We start from the raw sequence: 26703 nt of genomic DNA, 5'->3' as shown, positions 1-26703 counted from the left end.
ATAATAGCAAATTAGCACTGGTGCTACTACCCGTGGATCAAATGCTTTTTGGTCTTTTGTTTGGCAAAGATTCATGAGGAGATGACAGCGTTGACGTTGGGGCAAAAGGGGAAAGAAGGGTGGTGGCATAGTGTTGGAAGACAACTATTGAGGTCAGAGGTCAGAAAGACAAACCTGCCTCAGATACGCTAATTACCCAGGAGGCTACGCCCAGCCTGCTGCTCACACACGAGGATGAGCTTCACTGCACAAATGACACACGCATACACTAGGACACAAGTAACATATTTCATATTACTGTCCTAACTGTGATGAGTATCTCTTTGGTCTACTTATTTTGAGCGCTGACATAATCAGGTGATCAAAAGTAAATTGTAAAGTAATTTATTGGCCAAATATACCAAACATTCTCTGGTTGTAGCTTCATAAATATGAAGATTTGATGGGTTTTCTGTCATTATGACTCCATTATCTTTTTGGACTATTGGTCAGACAAAGCAAGGAAATTAAAGGTGTCATCTTAAGCTCCGAAGATTTGTGATGGGCAATTTTTTACGATACCATTAATTGTTTAATCAAGAAAAGTACTTAATAATAAAAAATGATTTAAAATGCTTTTATCAGAGTAAATATTATGTAAACCCCCTATTATGAATTGCATCAAGGCCCAGCCAGTCATATGGCCAGACATGCATGTGGAGAGACATTAAGGCTATGTTCAGACTGCAGGCCAAAGTGACTCAAATCCGATCCGATCTGATCTTTTCCAGTTCGGATTTGGGCCACTTTCAAATGTGGTCCAAATCAGATACATATCGGACTTTTTTAAATGCGACCTGAGTCCAGCCACTCAGATCGGAATTGATGCTACTTTGACATCGCTCTACAGCAGCTATTGTCACAGTTTTGCTGTAGACGGAGATGCGGTGAATGAAAAAGCTCCACAAAAGCCACTCTTTCTTCTCTACCTGTCATATGCTCACAAATTCATTTACTTCCACCTGAAATCCACCGGATCGCGAGCTCTCTTCTGAGTTATGTACATACTACACAGTAGAGAGAGATGAGTTGTACAGCGCTAGAAACCGTAATGAAAATAACAGAAAGTTGTGAACACTTGTCGTAATTCGGGAGAAATGTGACCCATGAGAGGACACTGAAAAACGTGAGTCTTCCGTGAAAACCGGGAGGGTTAAAAAGTATGAGCTAACTGGAGCTAACCTCTGTTGCTCCTTGTTCACTTGTGTACGACAGCGTGCTGCGTGTTACGTTGTGTTATTCTTCTGCACATGCGGGTCACTTTCAGGCCATGGCCAGTTCACATTGAACTGATTTGGGCCGCATAAACAATAATGTGAAATCGAATTTAGGAAAAAAAAGTCGGAAATGAGCATTAAGGCCTGCAGCTTAAGACAACGAGATGTACAATTACGGATGCAATAGGTGGGCTTTCTGACTTTTTAACCAGAATTATAATGTGAGGATGGAAGACCAAACAGGTTTTCAACATCACCGATGGAGATTCAACCTAACTGTCAGCAACTGTATTGGCATACATGTAAAAAAGAATGTGTGTGACTGCTGTTCCGATCCTCTCTACTACTGCACCAATGGAACAAAGTTGGTCTCTTTTATTCATGACCACAATCTTTTCCTAACCCTAACCAAGTATTTGTAGTTGCCTAAACCATAGTGGTGGCAGACAAGAAAATAGTGATATGAATCATTTGTGTGACAGTCATTTGTAACAGTTTTGGATGTCACTTATAAATGATGCTGTCCTCCTGATGGGGGCGTTGGATCAGAAAATGCTCAAATGTGTTGTTTTGGAAAGCAATGACAAATTACCTACTTTGTGATTTAGTATGGAGGAACAACTTAAATGTTACTGAGGGAAGAACTTGTCTCAGACTGTCATTTATGGGGGTCAACAACAGTCAAATGAAGTTTTAAAGTCTCAAATTTGTGTAAGCGAATAAATGCTTCAATACCTGTACAGAGCTGTACACTAATGCATCACTGAATAATCGATGTTGTGCTTCACACTTTACTTTTTTTCATCTACTATTTAATATAGAAATGTCTTTAACACTAGTAATCATACCTCTAGAAAAGTAATCATTTGTCTTTTCACTCTTATTCGTACAGTAAACACACCACGGGTATCCATAAGGTACTGTATCTTTCCCAGATAACCCTTTCCCTTCCTTACCCTCATATGTGACCCCGGAAGTACTTTGACGGGAAGCCCCCAGCAAGCACAGGTTGCCAGCGGACTGGGCCGCCTGGCTCTCAGTAAACAATTGCTGTGTTTGTGTGAGCGATGGGCACGTCGTTTGTTTTGCTAATGGGTGTTTTTCTCCTTCACACTCCGCAGGGAGTGCTGTCTAATGAGCCGCCCACCCGTGCTTTCCCTCCTGCAGCCCCTGTGCCCTCAGTGTGCGGCTTTAACCCCGGTGCAGAGGAGGATGGATCACAGGGGCTGGGGCTACTCACGTACTGAAACACACACATATGCTGAAGCCTAAAAAGAAGAGACAAGCTGTATATTAAACTGAACACATATGCACTGGAAGGAGACTGACCTAAATATATGCTTTATAGAATAAGTTACACATGTTTAAATATTGATAAGCAAATACGGAAAAACCACACCCACGTTACCATGTAACTATTCCCAGGCTAATGCACAGAAATCTTTGCTAACACATGTGAACTGACAAGAACTTGGTAGCTCAGCTGTACTGCTCTCTAATGCACCAGGGAGGACATTAAATATACATGTGAACTTATGAAGCCAGGGCATCAGCTTTTTCGTAACATATCACACAGGGGATGTCACGCAAGGCTGTAGATGATGAAGAAGGGGCAGTGATCAAAGATCGGCCTGTATATAAGCATGCATGTGCATTAATGTTGCCTGGCTGACTTACTGGATAACATGTTCCATCTAGTATGCTGCTGGATATGGTTTGAAGAAGATTATGAGTTTAAAAGAAAGTGTCTTCAGAAGCACTGTCTCTGTCAGTCACCTTTCAAAATCTGTTTCTCGAGATAAGTTGCTGGTTGTTAGTATTTTGTTCTGACAACCTATAACATTTCTCTCTCTCAATTGCAATTCAAAACCTTGTCAAAACCTCATGAGAACAATGCTTCTTAGCAATAAATCTTATACCATTGGAAAGCCTGTTTATGTCCCTTTTAAATGGTGCCACATTTGTAAGGAACATGCGTTTTGGGGATGAGCAGCAGAGCTGAGTATGTGGGTTGCGCCCATAAAAAAATTGCCAAATCTTCTCAGACAATGCCAAACAGCTTTTCTTTGCTGTTAACTCTTGTTTGGTGGATTGGATGATTAAAGTCTGAAGAAACAAGACATATTGGCAATTTAACAATTTATTCATTTAACAAAAAGGAGCATCAGTAGCGTGTGGAAGAACCATACACAGCCACAACAGCCTGGTACCTCCTCCTCATGTTGGTCACCAGTCTGGTCACACACACATGGGATGGCATCCCATTCTTCAACCAGCATTTGTTGCAAGTCAGCCAGTAAATGCAAAATGTAAATGCTCCGTATTTGTACAGCGCCTTTCTAGTCTTTTCGACCACTCAAAGCGCTTTTACACTACATCTGCATTCACAAGTCAAACACATTCATACACTGAGCCTAAGTGCTCAAACGGAAACTAACATTCACACTCATTCATACACTGGCGGAATAGCGATTTGCAAATCAGGGTTCAATATCTTGCCCAAGGACACTTTGACACTTCGACACGACCCTGGCTCGAACCGCCAACCTTCCGATTAACCTTCCGATTAACGGCCAACCCGCTCTACCTCCTGAGCCACAGCCGCCCCAGTGTGGTTGTGTTGGTCACTCTGGCACGAACAGCACGCCCAAGATGATTCCACGTGTTCAGTGGAGTTGAGGTCAGGACGGCTGGCAGGCCATACCATCCTCTCCACTCCCACATTCTGGAGATAGTCTCTGAAAACCCCGCTCTGTGATGGCGAGCATTATCGTCTTGGAGGATAGAGTTTGGTCCTAGACTGTGGAGATATGGGATTGCCACTGGTTGCAGAATCTTGGGCATTGGGCATGGGCTCTATTCAGCCCAATGTGACATGCCAATTCTTGGAGCAGACGCCAAGTGACCACTGTAGCAGGGCCCATGCTCACATGTGCCTGATTGCCAGCACCTGGGGGTACCAGAAGCTCAAAACAAGAGTCAATAGCAACAGCAAACAAAAGCTGTTTAGCATTGTCAGAGAGGATTTGAGAAGATTCTTTCATGGGCGCAACCCACATACTCAGCTCTGCTGCTCATCCCATAAATGCATGTTCCTTACAAATGTGGCACCATTTAAAAATAATCAGGGAAATAATCAGTCTTTCCGATAGTACAAGATTTATTGCCAACAAGCATTGTTCTAGCAAAGAAATAATCTACCAAACACAAATTTCCTTACTTTTTGTTTATATATATATATATATATATATATATATATATACACACACACACACACACACATTACTAAGATGTATTATATACAAAATAAAACATATTACAATAAAATACCTGTAAACATGCTCCATGTATGATGGCATATGGATACCACCGTCACTACCTAAGGCATAGGTTTTGATGTGCACACCATGCTATATTCAGATTAGTGTGACATCATATAAAATGCATTTAGATTTGCTAACCATCTGGAGGCAGGCTGAAACAGGTGTTCCTCCAGAGTGGAGGCGCTCCCTCAACCCAAATCTCTGCATAGATGAGAAAACACATCAATAGTGAATAGCACAGAGAAGACAACAATTCTAAAATCTCATATGCAGAAATAATCCATCCACCGCCTCGTCTTAAATAAGCACTCCTACTGAAATATTATGGAGAGAAAAGCTATTTTTTATTTCTGAATGGGAATATGATGTTTTCTAATTCAGCCACAATAAATTAGCTCCTTCCTCATTTTGAGAATAATTTCACAGAAAAAAGATGTGGCATCAACGCCAAAAGACTCCGGCGTTTGAAATAAATTATAAATTCAAGCCATACAGTTATTTTAGCTGAGTGAAGATGGTTCATCCCGCTCAGTTTGCCTCCCAGGGTGCCTATATTCTTTTGTCAGAAGATGAACACCGCCAAAGCCATCACAGATCAGGCAGCTGAGACAGACAGGGGCGAAGCACTGTGGGTAAGACGAAGGAGGAAGCGCTGAGTGTATATAGGCCTTCTGTAAAACACTGGCACAAAGGAAGGGAGAACAATTTTTTTTAGACCATATGCTCCTGTTCTGCTCAGGAGCTCGCCTGAATGGGATATGAGGTCCAGAGACACGGCTGGTCCAAGCCGAGCAGGTGTGCTGCCGAGGCTTTCAATCACACACACACACACACACACAATATATATATACTGCTGTTTACACTCTGCAGAGTCATAATGCAACAACATTCAATGTAACAGCTGCCCAGATTGGCCATCTTGAGCTAGGACGCTGCATACTCACACTTTTAAGCAATTTTCAGACAGTAAAATTAAAGTTTACAACTATGACCGTATAGGACAACATCACCAGAGAAATATAAGGCGGCTGTCAGTACTGCTGCTTTCAGCTGCAGCGGTAAGCAATATTTCCCACCCAATAACTGCGGGGCCTGACAGTAGTAATGAAGGTTGGTTATTTGGTCCAACACTTCTGAACAACTTTTGTCTTTATAACTCCCAGTCAGATTATTATTTAATTTCACATCATTGCACATACCCGGTATATTGCACATATTTGTTGTTTGTTGGTAAGTGTTAATCATTCTTTCCTTTTATATTTTATATTTTGTCAATCTATTCCATATTTATATATTTCTACATTTATTTATGTCAGCTGTATGTTTGTCTATGTGTAGCACCTTATCTCCAAAGCAAATTCCTCGTACGTGTAAAAACTACTTAATTAAAGCATTTTTTGATTCTGATACTGATTTCTATTTCTGAATTGTCATTACCTTTGCTGTAGATCCCCAGTAAATGCTGATAATAAAGCTCCCGAGAGGATGCATCCTTTCCATTATGGTCAAACCACAGGCTTTCCTGTCGACCAACCTTATCAGAATCAGAATCTTATGTCACTCTTTCAAGGTTGCACTAGATATCTCTAACCTAAATGGACAGAAATGTTTGCATAACATTCGCTGAACACATCCATGATCCTAAAAAGACAATCCTTTAATTTAAAAGAAATGACACCCAAAGACACTGGCGACCTGGCCAGGGTGTACCCTGCGTTTCGCCTGATGTCAGCTGGACCCTGTACGCAGGATAAGCGGTTGACGATGGATGAATGGATGAATGATCCCAAAGACTTGCTTTAGTGCATTTTATTGTTAGTCTCTCTGCTGGTGAAGCTCTACAATATTGTTGTTGTATGATGTTGGTGCCATACAACACTTTTGGACTTTGTACTGTGGAGTGTAGTGAATACTGTAGCCCCACTGTCAATAAAGGATTTAACCTGCAAGTACAGGATATTAATTAGTATTGCCTACTTGGATTACGTTTTATCTACAAACTTGTGTCACTCCTTTTCCATAAATGTATTTTAGAATTGGTAAACAATCTTAAAAGTCTTTGAAGCCCTGGATAACAGTATCAATAAAGAACACATAATAATGCAGTGTTGTTTGTAATCTGATCAAGATGAAAAAAATTTATTAAACTCAATACATGTTAAAGTCTTCATATAAAGAATTGTTGTATTAAGGACAGATTCTTCAGTGGTTCATTTCTCAGAAGTGGACAACACTCACTGAACTATATCTCGTTTGCTTAATGTCAATCCCAGACCAATATATTGTTGCTCTAACTCACTTTACACCGGATTGAAATTCAAAACTAGTTAAGCACTTTATCAACCCCATTGACTCCCTTTTCAAATAAAACTTGGGTGATACTAAACAGTGAAGACTCATTCCACTGAACACAGCAAGCTGGAGAAGATGAAGCTCTGTTTTTCACAGCCAAGAGTACAATATCCTACTGAAATACATATGCTCAAACACACACATTTAACTTGAACATGCAGTTACACCCAGACACATCCATTAATGCAGCCCCCCTTATTTCTATAGAGGCTCCACTATTAGTGAAACCCCAGTCTGCTGGCAGCCCTATCCATCATCGCACCACACCACACAGACAACAGAGCACAGCCTCACGCAGCCCACAGTCCCACATTTGCATTTGACCACCTTCATTAAATTCAGCAAAGGTAAGACTAATTTAGACTCTTGAAGGCAACTTGATCTATCCATCCAAACTTTTTCAAAGACTGTCCTCTAATACAATTAAAAGTAAAGGTCATGTGTAGTGTATTAGTTTTGGTGATTGAGTTAGTTACTTCACCCCTGTTGTTCTGCAGGATCTTCATAATAAGGAAATAAGATTTTTGTTTGTGTTGTCACTTGAAACAAGTGGCTGGTATGTAAAATACACCAGATAACTTACTTATTCAAGTCTTTCGGAACCATTGGTAACTTCTAAATGATGGTTTCTTACCAGCCACACAAGCTGGTAGCACAGACAAACTAAAAGATAAAAGAAAATAAACTTCAAGGTCCACTTATGACTAAATACAACTTTCTTGACTTGCAAAATTATCTTTTAAAATGACAAACAGCATGTGTGTAATTCAGGGCACAATTCGAGATAAAACATTTTTGTGTCTCAAATAATCAGGTCCCATGGTGCGGAAGCAGAAGGGATGGACTTAGACTCTCTATGAAGGATGGTATGTAGTTGCTGTGCAAAGGGGCAAAAAAATTTGACAACTGAATGCATGTAGGTCCCTGTGGCAATGCAATGCATCCAGTTTCCTGTCATTACACGGCTTTGTTAGGTGGCATTACTAACAGCAAGTTTGCATAACGTATTCTCTCAGCTGAGAATCACACAGAGGGGATATTGATAGAAAAAGAATTAGCAAAGCCCGATTACAGAGGTTTGAAATCCTAAACTCTTAACGGAAAACCCTCTGGAGCAGCTTAGGTGCGCAGCATAAGTTACCATGGTGATCAAAAGAGGTCCTACTTTGTGACAATTCCAATCAAAACTTTGGCTTTAGACTGAACATACCTTGCTAACCCATTAATCTCGCTTCATATTACATAATGACTCCTGATAGACGATACAGCAAATACTCCAATTGTCACATGTTCCAAAACAAACATGGATGGTAACTAGCAGCTTGCACTGTTTAAATGTGATGATATTTGCACTGAAAACGCTGAAGAAGGAGAAGCCAAAAGTTTGGGTGAGATCCCAAATGGAGAGGGTGGGGAACATAGACTGTTTAGCCTACAGAATTGGGAGGTGAGTGAACTTAAAATTAGAATGTTTACATATCAAACACTATATGAGCTTATCTGCTGGCTGTCAACAGCAACTGACCCAGACCTGGTCCAACTTGGTTCAATCATTTGTCACCCCCAAATCATATTCATAATTGGTTCAACCATTGCAATATGTATCCCCACGTTTAGCAAACTCCATCTGTTGATGGAGATTGTGTGAGACAGTTAAAAGCACTAAGTAACTAATAAGTATCACTCAGTACTTTTTTTTTTTATAAATATAACATTCAACTAGGAGATTACCAGATTTGTTTGTCTCATAGTTAAGCAGGTTATCTCCAAAAACTGCAATAGGTTTTTATTGAATTAATTTCAATAGTTAAGCCAAAGGCCAAGCAACAAGTGGTTTGTTGTTCATGCGGATTTAGGAATTGTTTTTGAAAGACATCAACATTAACCAGGTCATAGTTATCCAATGAGGGTTAAATCACGCGCAACTGGCCTTAACTTCAATCAAGTCCAGTTGCCCTCATTTTAACCCTCCTTGACAGTGAATCTTCACAGACAACATTTAAAAAAAAAAAAACACTTGCATGACTTTTCTTATGAACTACTGCACCTGCCTTCGTGGAAATATCTGGCACATGATTGTCTATAAGAATTAGATTTCAACATTTACTCCTATTAAATGGCCTCATTATATGTTGAATAAATGTATTGCTGTTGCTATATTAAAAAGAAATCAATTGAATGTCATTTCAGTGAGTTTGTGCAGTTGAATCTACATTTGCATAAAAACTTTTGGATTGAAACCAAGTGCTGGTCTATTTATAGGAATTTTCTGGAGGAGGACCATAACCTTGTGGCTCCACTCTTAGATGACCTTATGATCTTTTTCTATATTGCACACTACTTCTTCCCTGTTGTTTGTAGTACTAGGTGGTTTACAGTTGCACCAACCTCTCACTGCTTGGGGCGATGTGAATACAGTGCGCCTGAACTTTTCTGCACATACTGTGTGAGAGCATTTTCACTCCTCTCTTGGCCTCTGGCCCACTGACTCCTAACTGCTGCTCTGACCAGGTTCTCTACAAAGAATGTGAAGAGCTGGAACACATGAGATGTCTCCTTTCGCAAAAACTGCTTCGGTCTACTCTGTATGCACACTCTGCAGTGGAATACACAATGTTCATATAATCTCACACATGCTGAGCACAGGGGCTGTTGTTAAAATTTCTCCGATCTCTTCCTCCTGTGTATTACTGACTGCAGATAAAGTAACTACCTCGACCAGTATAACAAAATTGGATCTGTGATCAAGCAAAGTGTGACACGTGGTTGTAATGTGACATACTGTATATCACCACAATGCTGTTACTCATATTAATGTCAGAAACAGGGTGAACTAAATATAATAAAATGTCATTAAAAAAAATAATAAATGAGATAACATAATAATACAAAAGAATGAAATAATAGTGATAAACAATAATAAAAGGAAAAAAGCTTATAAAGCATTTAAGCAACGGGAAACATGTGCATACTGTAGGCTGTCAATCACACACCCTACTGTGCGCAGAAATAATTTCATTTTTAGTCCTCGGGGAAACAGAAATCAAGTTTCTCACTGACAGTGAGCAGTGACTCAAGCTGTTCAATAACTGTGTATAGGCTCGACAAGCTGCAAGGTTTTCACAGCGAGTTCTGTCGACTCCAAAAGCCACTAGAGACAGTTAAAAAATGACAATCAGATAAAGGAAGCCAACGTTCTTTTCTTTTCTTGAAAAAGTTCCCATTACATTGTAGACGTCCTCATCAGGGGTATCTTGGTAAAGTGGTACTCAGGTTCATTCTTTTATTGATTTTGTCGCCATCTTTGGTGATAAGAGGTCATTGCTGTGGTGAACACTGGGACTCGCTTTTTACTTAGATCTTTTTGTTGATTAAATTTGAGTTTCTGCTGGTGTTCATGGATGTTATCACTGATACGGCCAAATTTCCTTCTATTAACTGGGGTGGAAAGGTTATCCTTTTTCACATAAATATTCCATAGCCGCTGCAGTCCGCATTTCAACAAAGACAATTTTTTTAATCCAATAATGTACCAGATCTGTGTCTCACATAAGTCTGAAAGTTGTTTCACATCTGGCGGAAAGCTCAAAACCAGAAGAGTGGATGCTGTTATAGCAGCACATGCCCATGCCAGACAATCGCATATGTAGCTGGGAAACTTGGGTGACTGCATTCTTCTGGCCTTGTAATATAGTAAACCTGGGATTATTGCTCAACGTAAATACTTAATTAATTATCAATGATTTTAATGTATTTTGTCTAGTCAATCAGCAACTCTTTCAGCACTTCAGTCCAGCTGTTATTGTTTATTTTGCTTGTTGAAGCATAACTTATTACAGTTAAAGACATAACTGTGCCCCCGCCCCAGCACAGTGTATATCTCAGATTGAAATGGGCAAGAGGAAGCAAAAGGGAATAAGACATGGTCGCTAGCTGATTTATCACTTGTCTCATTACTTGAAACAGCGACTGTCAGCAACTGCGCATCTTCCTCCTGGTCCAGTACATGCCCATACTCAAGCAAAAAGGAAATAAGTGGAACAGGGAAGCTAACCCATATTGCTCCTGGTTATTCTTTACAGCAGTGATAGGACTTCTGTTGAGCTTAATTACCGATAAGAAATCAGAATGTGGATGACTGCGTCTATGTAAGTATAGAAGGATAGTCGAGAATATTTTAAAAGATTCATAATAGCAATAAAGATATCAGCCTTGAACTAACACAGTGTTTTCGATGATACTAAGGACACACAGTACATTAGCAAGAAGCAACCACCAATGATGAGTTATAAGTGAAAGCCAATTATCTCAGTAGGGTGCATATTACTGTACCGATGAGCTGGTCGGCGTCTGAAAGTTCTGTCAAGGTTAAAAAACAATGTTTCAACCTTTAGCAAGCTGAAAAAATATAACAGAAAACAAAAGGAGTTCAACAGGGAGACACACAGAATGCCAAAGAAGGGAAAAAAATGTGCGTGGAACAAAACAAAATCTGAGAGAAAGAGAAAGATGAGGGAGAGAAAGACAGGCAGAGTGGGAGAGTGAGAAGCAGAAAACACAATAGTGCGGCCCTCCTGGGTTCGATGCTGACACCGGTGAGGGATTACTGAGGGGAGGAGAGCGGCCATATGGCTGCATGGCAAAGTGGAACCCACGGGGAGGCAGCGGGCACATTAGCTTGCACGGGGCCCTCTATCGCTTCCTCTGCACTGCGGTTTGCGGGACGCACAGGAACATTGACAATGACATCAGGCTCTCCCACCTCTGTGATGGCTCCTGGATCCCAGCTGACACAGCTGGCAAAGGGCCAGGAGGAGAAAAATCACCTGCTCCGCCCCGCGAGCACAGAGTTACTTATGCCACTCAATAATGACCCAGGGACTGCCGCAAAAACAACAAGCACGATGGTCATGGGAAGGCTGAGACTGAAGGCGTTCACCCGGCGCTCAGTATCGCTGGCCCCTTTCAAACAACAGAGGAGAGAGTCATAATAGCACCACGTTTCACACCAAAAGCGCCACTGTCGTTAAATCAATAAGTCATTACCTTTAATGGGATAAGCACTTTGAAAACTAATTGAAAACAGCTCCATTTACTCCAGCCAGGCCCTTAATGCAAACAATACTGTTGTTGCAGCGAAAAAAACAAAGAAAAAAACTGAAGAAAAAAAGAGAAACACACACGGAGCAGTTAAGAATCTAGTATCTGATCATTTGGTCAACTGTTTCATTTTGAAATACATTCATTTTTAAAACCACTACAGCCATTTAACCCTCATCACATCTGAAACTGTTAATGCGGAGAATCTGCAGAAGAAGCTGTGTAATGACACTGAACAATAGTAGACACAAACCACCAGGGCAGACAGTGCCATCAGCAGCCATGAGCCTACACAGATTTGACTTGGGGAGACATTTCAGAAGTTTGGGAGGAAGAAGGGATCTGAAACTTCTTACTTAGCAAGGTAATATGATTAAGTCTGAGTGGTTCTTAAGTGATTTGTTTTCCAAGATTTCACAAACAGACTAATCTCACTGCAAAAAAATGTGTCAACCATTTGACCGTTTCACTAGTGTTCCAAACTGCAACTGAGCAATAGTGAGCATCTAAAATGTGTTGTGGCAGGTTTGGGGAGTATTGATTTATATTAGAGAAAATGACTGTGCATTCAATTCCAATCAAAAGCCTCTGTGGCAGACAGCCAGTTCTGTTACTGGGTGAAAGACACTGTATTAAATGTAAAGCAAATTGAATGCGCAAAGCCAAATATAAACCTTGGCAAGTGTCGCTTAATCAGAAATGGATTCTCATCAACACAGTTACTAAGTGGGATACGTCAGTGGTGTTGTTATCATATGATAAAAGGTCACGTACATTGTTTATGTTTATCTTATCAATAACAAAATCTAAATTTTTTAGATCCGGGTCTCTGAAATCAGCCAGAGCTATGGCAGTAGTCAAGCTACTTTTATGTGATCACTATGATAGCCTAAAATATGTAGGAACTTTAGTCGCTTAGTTGAGTATCATCACATTTTTACTGCTGTATAAACAGCTTAATTTCAAATTTGGTGTAACCAAGACTAAGGTATGGTAGGTGGCATATATCCATATCCAACAGACACCCATGAAATTAATTAATTTAAGTGTGCGATCAGTGGTGTGTACAGTTGCCTGATAACTAGGTTAGCCATTAGGCTGTTGGAGGAAGAGATGATCGTGCTGACAAACCAAGCTGACAGATTAGTTAGCAGGTCTGGCGGTACCCAGTTATCCATGACGTCCCTACCCCCACCACATACACCACATGTATGTTTGCACACACACACACGCAAGCAAACACTCATTCCATCTCTTGCTTCTTTTTTTCCCCCCTCACTTGGAAGAATGATATGCCCACATAAATGGGTGAATAAAAGAACGGGGGCACCATCTGGTTGATCCCGGTGCTAATGGAGCAGCTCAATTACGCTTTGACTTTCAGTGGACTGACCGGGACAGCGCACTAATGTTGGTGTGTGCTGTTTTTGTTTAACACCAAACACAAGAGTGGACATGCTGGATTGCTGGAAGGCAAAAAAAAAAAAAAGAAGGAAAAAAAAAAAACTTTCAGAGGTTTCTGCAAGGGTGCCAACAATGTGTCACTTGTGGCCTCCAATCCAGTAACAACTTCCTGTTCTCTTGATGTTCCTCAGGAAATACAACCTCACAAAATGTAGGGAAGGTGGCGTGGTTTGTGGTTGGAGTAGTGGTGGTGGAGGGGCCAGTTTGACACTTGTTGTTCTATCCTTGAACGAGGTGCTCAGGCTAAATTGGCTGTGCAAATGGCTAATGTGTATAATGGAATTGAGAGTTGCCCTGCATAAGGGCGTCTGCTAAGCAAATAAATAATTTAATGCAAATCCCAGCATCGTGCCTCCTGCCAATTAAGCTAACCTGTTTTAGCTGTAAGTGATTTTATTACATTAGCATGCCGTAGCTCTGACTGCATTAGGGAGGGTTTAATCAGTCTGTAATCAAATTAGAGCACAAGACAGAAGGAGGAAGTGCCGCGCTTCCACAAAGCACCTTGCTTGCGCACCTGCAGGTCTCATCTGACAAATCTATATTTAAGATGCTTTTTATATATATATATGTAGTGTGCACCATCATGTGGCATGCATGCATGCATATACATTTTTAAGCGTATAAGCCAACCTGGTTCACTTACCGCAATGCAAGTGCACCTGTGACTGTAAAGTAGGTTTCTATATTTGCTTACATACCACAAAGCAAACTGTGCTTGTTTATGACCAATTCTTTTATTATTCCGGTGACAAACAAAGAGGAATCGATTGAAGGAATGCTCTTTTAGTTTTTCAACACTATGCGTATGGCTAACTACATGTCATCTTGTCCCTGTTGATGTTTGTTGTCACATTCAATAAACCATCCCCAACAGGCAAATTGCATTACCAGTGTGATTAACATAACATGCTCATGCAATCGTCCGTGTTGCTTCATCACGCTGACCGGAGAAAAGGGATTCAGAGATGATCTATGGCTACTTTTCACACAACGTTTCAGAAAATTCACAGCGAGGTAGGTGCTGTGCTTAAGCTGTCAAGGAGCAGCGTGGCAAAGCCTGACAAATCTGCTTCAGTGAGAGTGAGCACTCAGAAGGCGCTGCCAAAACTGATACCCTCATTGCCTTGTTTTCCTGCTTTTGTTTTTCCTTTGCTTATTGGAAAGGGGGGGGGGTTGGAGTGATTGTGGGAGGGGGTGGAGGGGGTAGCAACATGAGAAATGTGTTTGCCCCGAAGGCAAAGTGCAGAGAAGAGTCTTTAAAGAGTCTCTGTGCTGACAGATGGTAGTGATGGCTGACAGACAATATCTCACATGAAGAAGATCTGCTGGAGATGAGTTCAATCGTGATCTCCTTCCTTCATATCAGTCTCCGATCAAGATACATAAATAAATAAATTCAAAGACCGCTAATTGCCAGTCAATTAATTGCGCAAAAAACATACATCGACCATACGAGCACAGATATTCACTCAAGTGTTTTTCCATACTGTAAAAAAAGAGCATAAAATAGCACTGAGCGCACAGAAAGGAAACAAGCTTCAAGCGGCCTTTCTCCACTCCTCACAGGCGGGAAGTCTCACATCTTGATGTGGTTATCATCTGGTGCCAGGGATGTGTGTGTAAAGTTCATCCTTTTGGTCTAATTAACTGATGCCTCCTCTCTCACTAATGAGGAGCCTTACAGGTGGGAAAATAGAAGGATTTCCTCTCACTGACATACCTTGTGACATCTCCTATACCAACATAAATGTAAGTAATGAAGACGAGTTGATAGGAAGAATACAGAAATAAAGAGGTGGGTTACAGTGAAACGGACACTAATGTCAAAGAATAGCTAAAATGTCTTTCCAGGAATGAGATTATCATCTCTCACGGCCTGACAAAGTCAACACCACTGTTGAGCCACACATGTACAGTACTGCAGGCAGGCAGTAACGTGCTGTCATACATTTTTACATGCACTTACCTATGCACTCAGTCCAGTCCTTTCTCCACCCCTGCAGCCCTCTCTCATGAATTATGGCCTCACAGTTTGAGAAGTCATTGATAGGAAGGCCGAGCAGGAGAAGAGGAGGAGGAGGGAAGTGTGGGGAGGAAAAAAAAAAAGAAAAGAAAATCAATCGGAAGCGTCTCAATTAATCTGGCGAGTGGCGGATTGATTGCAGCCCTAAACTGGGTAAACAGGATTGTCTATTTAAGGGCCATGATCCCTTAATCATCACTTTAGCTCAAATAGACCAGGATCGCCACATCTGCTGGCCTGGCCTGATGCAGATGCCAGGGCCTTGCCTTTCAACTTCAGCCTGTCCCCCTCCTCCCCTTTGCACGGCTCCCTCTTGTCCTCCCCTACTCCTCTTCACCTGTGATGGACGAACAAGGCGCATGTGGCCTGGAGCGCTCTCCCCCCAAATTACCGACGTGGGACTGCTCCGAATGGTCCAACCTGAACCCTGACCAACGCACAAGCTGGGGCCCATGGTTTGTGGCTTTGCTGAAATGGCTGCTATCGGGTCTGAATACAAAACATGAGATTATGAGGACCGTACGATAAGTCTGCAAGCTAGAGAAGGAGGAGAAGGAAGGGTGGGGGGGTACATGCGAACCTGTACCAAAATCCCAGGCTCTCGCTGTATAACATGAATTACAATGGGAAATGTTTTACGGTGGGATGCAGAGGGTAGAGGACCTGAGGGTGCAGAGATGCAGCTCTGAGAAGATGGCTGAGGCCAGATGAATGGTATACCTCACTCTGAGTGTAGTCATCACCATACGGGAATATCACTGTATCTCCTCCTCCCTCCCTCCCTCTCTCTCTCTTATTGTCTGGAGTGCCAGAGTTGCCCAGGCTCCATTCTCTAGAGCCTGATTGAAGAGGCTCTCCTCTCCTCCTCACCGGTTTGATTTACTTAGGCTATCTGTGGGAATTGGGCTGGAAGCTTCCTTATTAAGAGGAGACTGTCTGAAGGGTCCACTGACTGATTGGGCAATTGAAGGCAAGGCACGTGAGCAGAGATACAACAGCTATCGCTATCTCCCACAACACACACACACACAAATGCATACAAACACCCCAGTGGTTTATGTATGAGGTCTAGCAGGCACATGTCTGTCACAATTCTTGGTAGCCAGCTTCAGCCCAGTAAACCGGATGGATCTATCTCTATAAAAGGCCCTTAAATCGCTCCCCGGTGGTGACTAGCTTGCATTCAGTGGCTGCTCCCACGCATCCTGTACACGCACCAACACACTTGTGAGGAAAAAGAAAAACAAAGCTAAGATCAGATCCTGTGGCTGAAGACAGAAACAGCTGAAGACAAAACCTGGCTTGTCTGTGTGATGCGGACTGTAATGACAGCTCATCATTTACATTTTAGACACAGCCACACACTTCCTGCTTGAGGGAGGCTGAACAGAGCGATTCCGTTTTTTTTCCGAAGTCACCCGGCCCTGCGGTCACACAGACGAGCTGGCATGAATACAAAATGTAGCAAATTCCACCACTCTCACTTCATCTGAGGGACGAAAATAAAGCCCGAGAACAAGAAATCTGGTTATGAAGGGGTGGGGAGCAGAGGACACATTCATCAAATTATCCCTACCCATTGATGGCTGTCTGTGCCCAGAGGCCCATCCTCCCATATGCGTTGAATACATTTGCGCCAAAGACACCTCTTTAAATAAAACTCCTTCCTTCCTGCTTTACACCGACACGCGATGACTTGAACGCACGATTCACAAGACCTGCTCGATGACCTCAATTTGCTTCAGTCTCTGTATCTGTAATAGCCCATCTGTTTCTTCCTACTCATAAGCAAACCAGCGTCGTCGCAATCTAATATCATAGCACTTATTTTAGACACAACAGATATGGATTGCAGCAGTAACTGTGATTGTGTTTTCGATCATTCTAAGAAAGCAATGGAGCTATAAATAAAAATTCAAAGCAGTTCAGACTTGATACTCTCGGCATCTAATGAAGAAATGAAGGTGACATATTGCAGAATGCATGAGCGGGAGCAGTGTTCATGGACAGCGCCTCAGACTTCCTGACTTCCTCTGATGTTTCCATGATGCGTCGCTGAAAGACAAACGCCAGCTTATCATCCATCTACCACATGACAGAGCAAGGCTCGGGTGCATTCATATTCCGATATATATGCCTCGTAAAGATTAGCCTTCTTCTTCTTAATCAATTCTGTGAATTATTTCATCATTCAGGGGAAGTGACATCAATATAGCCTGGATATATATTTTTCTGCAGGTTGCTTGCTATTCTGTATACATAATGTGTGCATGTCATGAATATTTATAATTTTTGCTGATGAATAATGTTGTCTGTTTATCCCAATGAAAAGGATTGTAATGATCAAACAAAATTACCATTTATGACAGTTATGTTTCCCTCCTAGACTGTGTGAATAATTAATGAGCGTCATTGATTCCTTGGTCTAAAGAAGGTGAACTGAGTAATTCCATAAGTGCCATAGTGTAGATTGGTCTGCTTGCACTGGCTCTGGTTCTGTCTCTCCTCCTCACTCTATCTCCTCCTCCATTTGTACCTTTCGCCAGTGCGACCAGGGCAGGGTCTTTCCTGTAATTCCATTACTGCTGCTACTATGGCATCCCATCATCCCGCAGGACAACTTAGGGACCACTTAGAGACTTGTGCACGTTTAGCTGCGTTACAGTAATGCTGCCAACTGGGCAACAAGCACTATCTATCACTATCTAACAAACAGCAGCTCCGGCTCCAGAGTGTGGATGGATCAGTTTAAAAGACTCTAGTGGGACAAAATAGAATGGAAAATACATCAAGACAGAAAAGAACAAAACAGAACGGGATAAAATAGAATATAACTTAAGATTAACAATCAGGATTACCTTGTCATGTTAGCAACGCATAAAAGACAAAATGACAGAGAAAACATAGCAGATAGCATATGGGATGAACACATGAAACACAACATAATGAACACACAAGACAAATAATGATGCACAATAACATAACTACATTCAACCTTACATAATGGCGCATATTTAAATACGGAAGCCCTAAGGGGCAAGTGAGGAAAAAACATGTGGGTTTTCCATTTTGTAGGTCTGATCTAAACTATTTTCTCTCCTGTGCTTATGACGTAAGAAAAGGTGAAAAATGGTTTTGCCAGGATAATCTATGTTACTTAATTTCTTTTTTTAACTGTAAAAGACATTTATTTATGATTTTTTATTATTTTTTTGTCAGGATCATGTTCTGTGTTTGTTGTTGTAATACTCATTTCAGCCACAAGAGGCTGAAGCATCCCACTACTCCATGTTCTAAGAAAAGGACTAAAAGCTTTCATGTTTTCTTCCAGGTGAATTAAAATGCAATTCTACCCAAAATGACATGACAAAAGCTGTAATAACTTGCTAACACAAACAAACTTCACATAATGACACAAAGACATAACAGACGATGATTCATAACACAACACATACAGACAAATGTAACAAAATTAGAACACATGGCATTTGACACCAAATATAATCTTAACATAAACATAATAAACATAAAATATAAATGTCACCTTTCAGATAAACTTAACATAATGACAGAGCAAAACAACACATAAAAACACATGACCATATATAACACATTACATCACGACTCGTTAAAAAAATAATAAGATAATGTTTACTAGCTTCAACTATGTGTTTTTTTTATTGGAAAAGGATTTGTCTTAAAAACAACCAACATCTGCTTGCTCTTTTCACTTTTAATTACATTTTACAATAAATCGGTTGCAGTAAGTTATTAGGATTTATGTTGATTCATAACAGCATAGTACCACAGACAGCACCTATCAGAATATAATGGGTTATTTTAGAGCTGTGATGGCTCAGTGGATTAGAGTGTGACCACAGTGGACTCTGTGATGGGCTGAGGAAGTGCTTTTCCCCCCACACTGGGCTCACTGCTGTACTCAACAGATTAGCAGCCTTTGTTACACAAGTGGTGTTTTCTGAGAAAGGACAGGGTGTCTGAGAGGCTGGCTGAGGGCTGAGAAGAGTGTGCGTGAACAGCAGAAAAAACACACACATACACAACAAAGCTCAACGGATCAAGTCCAGATCTCATCACCAGCCCACTTTAGAGCACTCGTTTCTTCTTCCATCTTGCAGGCTCGAACCAAGTCCTCCTATGCCAGTCTGCTTTGGCATATCACCTCACTCATCTTCACCTACGCCAGCGAGTGTAAACCGTGCTGGAGGAGGGGTCAAGCAAGGCTCATCCAATAAACCCGCCTCCCCCTAATCACCCTTCTTTCACTCCTCCCTTCTATCCCTCCATCTCCAAGCCAGAGTGCATAAATCTGCCCTTCTTGACAGCTGCAATCAACAAGGGCCGTAGTGAACCATGCGTAATGGGCGGTTAAGACAGGGGCGTAGGGGAGCCACAGAATTTACAGCAACAATTATAGCCCCCATACAGCGAGATGCCTGGGGGCGGGGAGCAGTTCAGGAAGGGGCTGGGGCTGTGGGGTGGTGGTTTTAAGTGAGACACAGGTACATCCCCACACAGCCAGCCACTCACAGAGAGCAATTGCCTTGCAGCAAAGCCAGAATCTGGTAGGAGAGGGCCAGAGCAGCGCAAAAATAATGTGTAGGAGATAAATTATGACAAGTGTGAGGAGAATACATGGATAATCCTTTTCAGCGGGTGCTAATGCTACACGTCTCTCTTTCTCTTCTTGTACTGTATCTCTGGTTTTGACCATAATAGTAAAAAATTCCTCGCATGCATGCTCGCTGTACCAAGTGACACGAGAAAAAAAATGTGACAAGTGTGGCGCTTCTCATATATTTGCCTGACCTACTCCAATAATTCATGTATCTGTGGCCCTCTCTGCATCCATCCATAACAAATGGCACTATACACCGTTGGACATGACCTGCAGATATACTGTATGTGTGCATGTGTGTGTGCGAGCGTGTGCACTCGTTACCAATGAATGCTTTTAACGATCAGTCATTTTAATCAACACGTGACCTTTTAAAAGCCATTATGACAAACAGATCAGCAATGAAAGCCGGTGACCTGGAGTGTGGCCCCAGGGCGTCAGGCCGCTGCTTCCCAATATGACCCCTCCCCCCTGCCATCTCACACACACACACACACACACACGCACACACAAATAAAAACAAATACCCAGGTAGTCCCAGAGCAGACCCATGACACGAAGGGGAGTCAGTGAAACCATAATATGTCAATCTCATGACAATACTGAAGACGGGTACGGCTGAAAACATACATCATGCGAATAGAACCTGCTCACGTATTACTAAATGTATTTACAAGGAATAATAATTGAACTTACCTTTTTAATATATTTTACTGCACAGGCATCAATGTGAGATAAAGTGAAATAAAACACCTTCTAATTAGTGATTCAATGTGCAAATTAATTTAGTTCCAACGTGTGAAGAAACTAACAATATGAGCGTTCAATTTCAAATCTAATTTTTTGGAACCACATATTGAATTACTGAAGTGCATGGGGAGGGATTTGGGGGTGGTGGAGTGGGGAGATAAACACTTGGTCATTAGTTCTAAACAAGGACTGAGATTCATTAGGATTCACAGAGAAAAAAAAAAGTTTAGATAAACTTTAGGGGAGAAAAGAGAAATTGTAATTAGACATGAAAAATATTCCCAATAATCAAATCACATTTTGTACTCGGGGCTTAGAAATTAAATTAACTGAGTTCATATACTGGTATATCTCTCAGCCACTTTCTTCACTCTAAAATGTGTTGCCGGAACACCAGTCCCCAGAGACTAGATAGGAATCTAATTAACTAAGATCAATATTACTCAGAATTTTCTCTCTGTCTTTCCAGCTCTCCAGCTACTAGTGTCTCCTTTGTCTGCCAGTCTGAGGCTCAGATGAGTTTTATTTTTGCAAATGTGTTTGGTATGAGGAGGTCAACAGATGAGCCAGTCCCTCCTTCTGTGACAAATGGAACATCTATGTTTTTGGGATCACATCTTTCCAAATGTATGGGTAAACAGACATATATGCTAAAGACTGGATGGTGGCTTGGATGACTGGAATCTGGTAGAGCACCCTTGCACAGGGAAGCCAAATGTGCTGATTCAGGTGAAAGAAGTGAGATTTGGTGCAGGGAGAATAAGATCCCACAGCCATATGCCGTGTACAGATCAGTGGTTGGCCTTTTCCTCTCACGACGGTTCAGATTAATTACGATCATCACGTCTTGAGTCTGGGCCCCATAAATCACACTGACTTTAAAATAATGTAGTAAAATAATATTCTATATATGGCATCGCTAAGAATTCAACACCATTATCGCCCATCTTCAGAGACGAGGAAAAATTAGATAAAATGTGAGACTCCTTATGAAATATTGTCTCTACGGCGGAACATAAATAATTACATTTCTAGTAAATGGCTGGAGGTTGAGAGCCACTCAGAGCAGGGCGACACAGCTGTGTGGACATGTAAAGTTCAAATAAAGTGTATAATGGGCAAATGTGAGGTACAGAGCTTGCAGCCACAGAACCTATATCCCCTCTGAGGAAATCTACAAGGCTGTCTATAAGCAAGACAAGTTGGACTGGACACAAATCCTCTCAGTCATAAATCTGCAAAGGGAGAGAGGGACAGCCCCTCAATCAAGAGTCAGCTCCCATCAACATGCTCCCCCCAGGTTGCAGCGCTTACATGTGTGTACGGATATTACCGCCTCTGCAAATAGTCGCAACAACCACTCTGTAATACCCTACAGCCAGTGTCCCTGCAGGTAACTCCACTGTGATCTGTTTTGCTGAGGGTTGGATATGAACGTTGACACTTTATTCACCACATGTTGTTGTTACAGAACCCCGAAAGTCCCAAAAGATAATGTGGCTCCAAACCAAATGCAAGTCTTAAACCTACTCTTCTTTTTAGTGCTGCACAGGTTAGATCCCTCATTAATATATTAAAATGTTTGTAGATACTGTTAAAGTTTTGACCAATACTATAACATATTGTAAAATTTGTAGATCACACATCACACAAGCCAACATGACCAGATTAATTCATTTTGTCACACACTACATATTTATTTCTACGCGCCATGTAACTTTGTCAGCAGTGGCAATGCACAGTGTTGGGCAAGCTACTTGGAAAATGTAGTGAGCTAAGCTACTCTACATTAAATGAAGCTTCACTACACAGAAGCTACCCCCCAGTGAAATGTAGCAAGCTAAGCGTACAGGGTCGCGGGGGGCTGGAGCCAATCCCAGCTTACATCCGGCGAAAGGCGGGGTACACTCTGGACAGGTCGCCAGTCCATCGCAGGGCCACACATAGACAAACAACCTGGACAACCACTCACACTTATATCCACACCTAAGGACAATTTTGGAGACACCAATTAATTAAGAAAGGCTAAAAACCTGCTCCAAACAGAGTGTGTGTGTGTGCGAGAGAGAGCTAAAACACAAACTTTCCTACTTTAGTGCCATATCATTACAGCTAAATGTATTTCCTCATGCAACAAACTGAGAACCATTGTTGTTTATAAAGTAACTTAATTATCAAATTAATTATATGTTTTTATTGTTTATATGTGAATTTGTGCTCTGGCACCACTGCAACCTAAACATTCATAGCAATGGAAAGAGAGAGAGAGAGAGAGAGAGAGAGAGAGAGAGAGAGAGCGCTCTCTCATCTCATGGAAACAAGTTTCTGCCACTACATATCAAAGTTTCCTCCTCACTAGAGGAAGAGGTGTCCAGGCTGGACCCTGATCCTTCTCACAAGAGATGTTACAATAACTATCACAATAGAAAGTAAACTCAATCGCGCGTGTCTTTATTCCCCTGCAGCAAAGTCGCAGACATCAGCCCAAGGATCGGTACGTGATGTCACCATCAGCTACCGCGCTACTCGGCCAATAAAAGAGCTTCGTTACTGAAAAGCTATTTGATTAATTTGATTCAGAATAGCGACGCTACCACAAAGCTACTGAGAAATGTACATAGTTAAACTAGTAACGGTGCTACTTGTAGCGACGCTACTGCCCAACACTGGCAATGCAACACTGTATTGTTCTCAATCCTGGTGTTCTTTCAAAAAAACCTCTTTTCTGTGTCTTTATCATCTTGATTTAATTTCTTGTTTTGTTCTTTAACTTTTATTTTCAGGATCAGCAGCAAGTTATTTGTTAAACTTTGCTAGTTTGAGTAAATCTTTTTACATGCACAGACTGAGTATGACAGTATTTTGGCTTTATGAACAGGACGAAAAAGTAATGAACAGAACACTCAACCCAACATAAAGAACGCAGGATGGGCTCAGAAGAGAGGTTTACATGACACATTTTGCTGCTTTTTTAAGATTGTATTTGCATGTATGTACCAGTTCTTACAATTTTAGGTATTGTGTTTAGTCATCAAGTTGCCACAGGTGTGATAACGATCGGGTTTGCAGTCAATATGTGGTAGTCATGCCAACTTTAAGAAAAATGTATGCCTTGAATTTGAGATTAGGTGATACAATTCCTCTTCTGTGGACATGCACAAATGAGCCTTTTATCAAATTACCTTCACTCAACTAATGGAATGAACATGGGGCCTTTGAGGCACTTGAAGGTCTGGGGCACCATCCAGAAGTTCCCTGTATTACTTGATTGGCTGGTAACTCAGCCTCAGCCAGACACACAGTAGCAAAGGGCAAAAGTCATTGTCTTACCTGCTCTATTTCCTGCCACCTCCATCTGACGTGAGATCCAAATACAAGTCAGACTCAGGTAACAATAATGTTGAAATCGAATGCTTTTCCACATATTAAATTACATTTTTTTCCATTTATCTGACGCTTTTATCCAAATCGACTTACAATTGCTATGTATGTCAGAGGCTGCACGTCTCTGGAGCAACAAGGGGTTAAGTGTCTTGCTCAGGGACACATTGGTGGATATGTCACAGTGGGGAATTGCACCCAGGTCTCTCACACAAAAGGCATGCGTCTTATCCACTGCTCCATCACCACCCCACATATTCCACAGCACTTCTCTAGATTGGTCTAGAAACATTCTGTCCACACTTATTACAGAACTTAAAACTGAATTGTGTGAGAGACATTCATTAGGCTTTGAGTGCTCATTACGTGCAGCAGTGTGTCATTTTCAGCCTCTAACAACGGTTCAGGCATCTTCTCCAGTAGAGACGGCATAATACCTACAATGTAACAAACAGGAAATGTTTGCTGTCGGCATTATTTCAGAAACACTGATGCCGCCTGGGGAGAACAAAATGCAAGCAATGTCTGTTTGTGTTTGCGTATATAGTGTGCACAGGTCTAACACAATATTGCATAATGTCTTCCTTGCAAATAACCTAAATATTTGAAATGTAATCCACCGCATTGCACATGTCATGGCGTGCATAAAAATCAAATTGATTTAGGGTGACTGAAGGGAGGTGTTTTACATCTCTGTCCATTGTAAAATGGTGCAGTGGCTTGCAAAGTTGTAATTCCTCTGTGTCGAGTTATTTTTAGGAGCAAAAGGATAAAAAGCAACAGGAGGACACTGTTTACTGATTCTTGCCTCTGGATTACTCATTCAAGCTTTATTTATAATTGTGATTTTGTTTTTGCCATTTTCAACAGCACACCAACTCATGCATTTGTTAAGTACAAGTAAAATTAGAGGCTTTCCCTTGTCCTGGGATGTTGCACCAGGGGGACTGTAAAAATTGATTAGTCATCGTTTCATTCCTGATGAGATTCCAACACTTCATTTGATGGTAGAAAAAGAAGGAGGCGAGAAAAAAGGGGGGAATAAAAACAAGCGATGTAGATTCCTGCCTTCCTTCCCCAGAGCTCTTCATCTTATTTTTCCATCCCCCTGGGATCGTAGTTTGGACTCCCAGTTTTAAATAGGGAAAAATGTAAAATGTAATTCTGGCTTAACATAACACCCACATGTTCTCACTGTCTGTAATTCTCCTAAGCATCTCAAACAACAGATAAAAGCACGGAGGCATCAAGCAAGTAGCATCCCGTCAAAGAGCCTGTGGCCATCCAGGGTTTGTTTCAGGCCATTGTTCTGAGAGAGGAACTCTTTATTTCTGGAGTATAATCCTCACCCCTCCCACCGTCACCAACAGCCCCCCACCAAGCACCACCATCACTCCCTAACCAACTCTCCCTCTTCACGGGGAGTCTGAGCAGTTCTGTGCGTTCAGCACATTTCAGCACAGTGGATATTTGAAATGTCAGGACATTTACTCTGCTTATGTGGTAGATCTGAACTTCTATACCGCTAGGCACATTCCTGAACCGGCCACATGTATTATTCATCCTGGGATGTATACAGGGGCCAGTGCACTTGACTTTGTCAACGTTCTGTAAACACATGCACTAAATTATTGAGGTGTCTAAAGGAGGGCCTGTTGCTCAGGTTGGTGGGGCCGGTGCCATGACAGGTTGGATGGGCAGTAACGAGGAGCTGCCTAAGCACCTCCAAACAACCATTAAAAATGTATGAATCGTCATCTCCCTCTGGCCGGGCAGAAGATCATCCCACCACCCACAACTTCAGCTCACCCCCCAAACAACTGCAACAAGATACACCTGCCAATTTCCTAGTGTCACCTGTCTGTGCCACATCACTGTCACCTCCATCAGCTGGGGATGAAAAAAGGCGACTGTCACTCGTTCACCATCAGCTGTTAGATTCTGATACTGCCGGGTCATTACACAGACACTGATGTTCACAGCAAACACCCTGTGCAACTGGCAATCACTGTAACTGGGGCGCTGTAAAGAAATAAAGATGATATCCACAAGTATAAAATCGCCTGGCCTCATGTGAATCACCTAGATCATGTTTTCCTGACAAGTATTTGTTGAAAAGATCCTCAATATGATTTTTCTAATGGTACACAATCCAATAGATAGTAATTTCCTGATGGTGTAATTGGCCCCAGGGGGAGTTTTGTCTTCATCTATTATGAGGAGACCCCCAGGACCTTAGCTTTATTGGATTTATGACAGCAGAGAGAGAAAAGATACTAAAGGTATAATTTATTAACAGTTGTTTTTAATTGAGCTGTGTTCTTCAGTTGCGTCCTGCTTGAGGTTTCTTATTTCTGCTGAGAGGAGAAGAGAGCCATTCGGGTGGGGCTCTCAACTAACAGTAGCAATGGC

The 26703-nt window shown here is 41.6% G+C and overlaps 1 protein-coding gene across 5 annotated transcripts in view; it reads right to left on the bottom strand.

The window, feature by feature from the left end:
• The window catches only part of LOC119894787 (RNA binding protein fox-1 homolog 3-like), a 366346-nt gene that overhangs the window by 132262 nt on the left and 207381 nt on the right, over window positions 1-26703 (bottom strand). The window lies entirely within an intron of this gene.

The sequence above is a fragment of the Micropterus salmoides genome, unplaced genomic scaffold, assembly GCF_014851395.1.
Source record: "Micropterus salmoides isolate LMB-PRFRI ecotype aquatic unplaced genomic scaffold, ASM1485139v1 Ms_hic_scaffold_10, whole genome shotgun sequence".
Lineage (NCBI taxonomy): Eukaryota > Metazoa > Chordata > Actinopteri > Centrarchiformes > Centrarchidae > Micropterus > Micropterus salmoides.
The sequence above is the reverse complement of the archived record's forward strand: the minus strand, read 5'-3'. Positions and strand labels throughout refer to the sequence as shown.